At 49.4% G+C, this 4,476-nt stretch overlaps 1 pseudogene; it reads right to left on the bottom strand.

Moving 5' to 3' along the window:
* Positions 1-1,111: 1,111 nt before the first annotated feature.
* On the bottom strand, positions 1,112-1,695 carry LOC123651936 (annotated as a pseudogene).
* Between the last annotated feature and the right edge of the window lie 2,781 nt (positions 1,696-4,476).

Here is a 4,476-nt window from a genome sequence, read left to right as displayed (position 1 = left end):
GAGAGATTTCCTAAGAATGAGACCAACGCATGGGAAAGGTAGCCAGCTGATGGACAGAGATGTCTGCTTGACGTCATTTAGACACCTAGATCCAGCTGTGCCTGAAGCTGGCTTTGAGAGCCTACATATTCCCACTGAGCTTCCCAGAACAGTTGGACCCGGGATGCAGTCACTTGCCTCCAAAATAACTTTGATAAGGAAGGACAGGTGGAAAACAGAGTTTGGAGAGCATGTGACTCGGCATCCAGCCAAGATTGAAGAGGGGAAAGGGATGGTCCCTCTCCCCGCATCCTGGGGAGGAGACAGTTAAACTGACCCGAGCGAAGAGGAGGAATTAGCATGCTGGTGCTTCCAAACCTCAGTCTTTCTCACACCACATCGTAATCCCTCCCATATGCACACTCCACCTACATTATTACATATTTACTTAATATTTTTTAATTCAATTCATCTAAAATAAGCTGAAATAAAATTTTTTATTGACTTTAGAGAGGAAGGGATAGATAGAAAGACCATTGATGAGAGAGAATCATTGATTGTCTGTGTCCTGCCCACCCTACACTGGGGATCGAGCCCGCAACCTGGGCCTGTGCCCCTGGCCGGAATCGAACCTGAGACCCTTCAATCCGCAGGGCAATGCTCTATCCACTGAGAAAAACTGGCTAGGGCCTGAAATCAGTTTTTATTATTTTATTTTATTTTATTTTAAGGACTCTTTACAAAAGTGTATCTTTATTGATTACAGAGAGAAAGGGAGAGAGATATGGAAACATAAATGATGAAGAGAGAATCATAGGTCGGCTGCCTCCTGCACACCCCATTTTGGATCGATCCTAAAACTAGCTAGGGCTATACATGGATTTTTTTTTTTTAATATATTTCATTGTTTTTGTACAGAGAGGAAGGGAGAGAGATAGAGAGTTAGAAACATCGATGAGAGAGAGTCATCGATCAGCTACCTCTTGCATACCCCCTACTGGAGATATGCCCGCAACCAAGGTATATGCCCTTGACCGGAATCGAACCCGGGACCCTTCAGTCCCCAAGCCGACGCTCCATCCATTGAGCCAAACCAGTCTCGGCGGATTTTTTTAATTATTTATTTATTTATTTATTTATTTATTTTGACAAGACAGATCCACCGTAGGTTTATTTGTACAAACAGCACAGGACAGCAGCCCAGGGGCCCCACCAGTCCTTCCGTCGTCACGTCAGCAGACAGAGTGACATGGAGCCTTCGTGGGGCCTGGGCACCTTTGGGAGCCTGAGCCGCAGCCACACCTGCCGCCTGGGGCTTGGTGTCAGCCTTGGCCTTGGCCTTTGGCCGGCTGAGCCTGAGCCCCTTGGCAGTGTGGCAGGAGCATGCTTCCCAAGGTGGGGTGAGAGATGTAGGTGAGTCGGCTGAGTTTGCAGCTGCTGCCCGTTGGGACATTGGCTCCTTGGGATGGACCAGGGCCTTGATGGCCTCAGCACGCGTGCTCATGGCCTTGGCATTGTTGGCCTGCATCGTCTTCAGGCCCTTCTTGTTGTGCTTCTTGGCAAAACGCATGTTCCTTAGGAACTTGGGGTCTACCCCCTTAAGAGATTCTCATCTTTGGGACGGGGGTTTCTTGAGGCCGTTCCTGTGCCATTTTCGGGTCTGGTTGTGCGCAGTGTGGTTCTTGGACGTGGCCATCTCTGCACAGAAGCCTGCGGCCCCCGAATCGCCAGGGACCGGAAGAGCTATTCACGGATTTTGGATGGTGTGGGGGCGGGTGCCTCTGACCCCGCATTGTGCAGGGGCCCATGTATTGCATCCAGTCTTGCTCCCCCTTGCCACGCTCTTCTCTGGAAGCCGGTACAGCGGGATACACCCTCTCTGCCTAGTTCCTTTTAAAAAGTATTTTAAACATAAATTTATTTTTTTCTGTTTAATGTGTTTTTATTGATTTGAGAGAGAGAGGAAAGAAGAGGGAGGAAGAGAGAGAGAAACATCATTTGGTTATCTCCTGTACATGCCCTGACCAGGGACTGAGCACATAACCTGAGCACCTGCCCTGACTGGGAGTCAAACCAGAGACCTCTCGGTGAACAACCAACTGAGCCACCCAGTCATGGTGGAGGTGCATGTTTTTGCCGAGGACACTGGTGGGATGGGCCTTGGGTCTCTGGGGGAGAGGGGTGCAGGAGGTCACAGCCCCACCCCATTTACAGCTTCTGGGGAAGTGTGCGCGCACGCTCGCGCACGCACACACGTGTACACACACACGTGTACACACACACACACACACTCACACCCGTGGCTTCTGATGCTGATGATAAGAAGGGATTATGAGTGCCCGCTCCCATCTGGGCAGGGCAGGGCACTGTCTTGATAAGAAAGGTCAAGGCTGGGCTCTAACAAGAGACTGACAGCTCCCTAGGCCTCTGGCTGTCCCAGGAGAGCTGTACCGCCTCCACACACCCCCCCCCCCACACACACACACTGTTGACAGTTTCTTCTTGGTGGAGCCAGTTCTCCAGATGTCTGTCAGGAGCCTTCTCAGGTTACAGAGCCCCAGGGTCTGCAGGTCCAGGCCACCAGCCTTCTCTGCAGAAGGAATAAGATTTTAGCAGAGCTCCCTTCCCCTTTCACGCCCCCTCCCTCCCCATCTCCACGTTCCTCCCTTTCCTGTTAATGTAAACCTTGACTTTTCAATGGACACATTGGAGCCCAGCGGACATCACACTCTCTGTGGGCCCCTGAGCGGAGTGTGGCCGGGTGACAGCATTTTGGCCAATAGATGACAGTTAGGAGTGTGGCCTTAAGGAGAGTTTCTCCAACCCCTTCTTCCTTTCCACTGCTCACCGGATGGAATGCGGATCTGATGGCTGGAGCAACAACAGCCATCTTGGGCCACAAGTTATGGACAGTTGACAGAGCGATAATATGAAAGGACGCCCTAACCGGTTTGGCTCAGTGGATGGAGCATTGGCCTGTGGACTGAAAGGTCCCAGGTTCGATTCCGGTCAAGGGCATGCGCTTTGGTTGCAGGCACATCCCCAGTAGGAGGTGTGCAGGAGGCAGCTGATCGATGATTCTCTCTCATCGATGTTTCTGACTCTCTCTCCCTCTCCCTTCTTCTCTGTAAAAAAAAAAAAAATCAATAAAACATCTTTAAAATTCTTAAAAATATAATATGAAAGGAGGCAGGGTCCCCATGATTATGAAGGTGCCACATTAGCCCTGACACTCTAACTCCAGACTCTGTTTATGTAAAAGCAAATTTAACTTCCTGCCTGGCTGGGACGGCTCAGGGGGTGAGTGTTGACCTATGAACCAGGAGGTCATGGCTTGATTCCCAGCCAGGGCCCATGTCTGGGTTGCAGGCTCGATCCTCAGTGTGGGGTGTTCATGAGGGGGCCGATTGATGATTCTCTCTCATCATTGATGTTTCTACCGTGTTTCCCCGAAAATAAGACATCCTCCGAAAATAAGACCTAGCTCATGGAAAGATAAGACATCCCCTGAAAATAAGACCAAGCGCAACTTTGGGAGAAAAAAATTAATATAAGACACTGTCTTATTTTCGGGGAAACAGGGTATCTCCCTCTCCCTTCTTCTCTGAATCAATAAAAATATATTTAAAAACAAAACAAGACAGCTTCCATCTTGTGTAGGCCATTTGACTTTGGGTCTTCTGTTACTTGCGGCTGAAACTAGTCTGGACACAATGCCCTCTCCGGAAGTAGACACACAGGAACATCTCGATAAGGCAAGGACACCGCTCAAGGTTCTTTCTTGGAACTGGCCAGGGAGAGGAGGATTCACAGCCCAGAAATGGGCATGCAGCACACATCAGGGCTTTTCTTTCTGCCCCCAGAGAGCTGGTTTGCCAGCATCCCGCTGACCCCTGCTCCGTGTGTCCCTGTTGTCCTCCTCTCGTCCCCGCCTCCCTTCTGAGACCCAGAACTGTTGTGGGGTTGAATCCTGGATTCAAAATAAGACCACTGGAGGCTGATGATTGATAAAAAAAAAAAAAAAAAGCAGGCAAGGATTTATTGAAAAACTGGCCAGGACGGCCGTGAGAGCACCACATGCAGGAGTCCACATGACCGCACTGTTCCAGGTGTAGGCAGTCTTTTTAAAGGTCCAAACCACAAGAATTTTCCTTTGTTCTAAATTCTAAATTCTAAAGGCTGGATGTTTGAATGTAGCCCTTTCTTGTGAAAACAGATAGTATAGGAGCAGAGCTGAGCAGTTAATCTCTAAAGGTTATCTGCAGTTTCAACTCCTGGAGCAACTGAGTCAGTGGGAACCAATCTCCTGTGGTCCTGGCGCACAGGCACAGGAAAACTGCCTCAGCCTCCAGGTCTCCATCTGGAAGCTGAGGGAACTACCTTATTGTTAAAGCCAGTGCTAAAGCCAGAATAGCAGGTTAAAATTCAAACAGCAGTTTTTACCTGAGATGAATATTCTTAATGCCTTATTTCAGAACAGCCCATTCATCTGTCTCC

The sequence above is a fragment of the Pipistrellus kuhlii genome, unplaced genomic scaffold (assembly GCF_014108245.1).
Source record: "Pipistrellus kuhlii isolate mPipKuh1 unplaced genomic scaffold, mPipKuh1.p scaffold_m20_p_90, whole genome shotgun sequence".
Classification (NCBI taxonomy): domain Eukaryota; kingdom Metazoa; phylum Chordata; class Mammalia; order Chiroptera; family Vespertilionidae; genus Pipistrellus; species Pipistrellus kuhlii.
The sequence above is the reverse complement of the archived record's forward strand: the minus strand, read 5'-3'. Positions and strand labels throughout refer to the sequence as shown.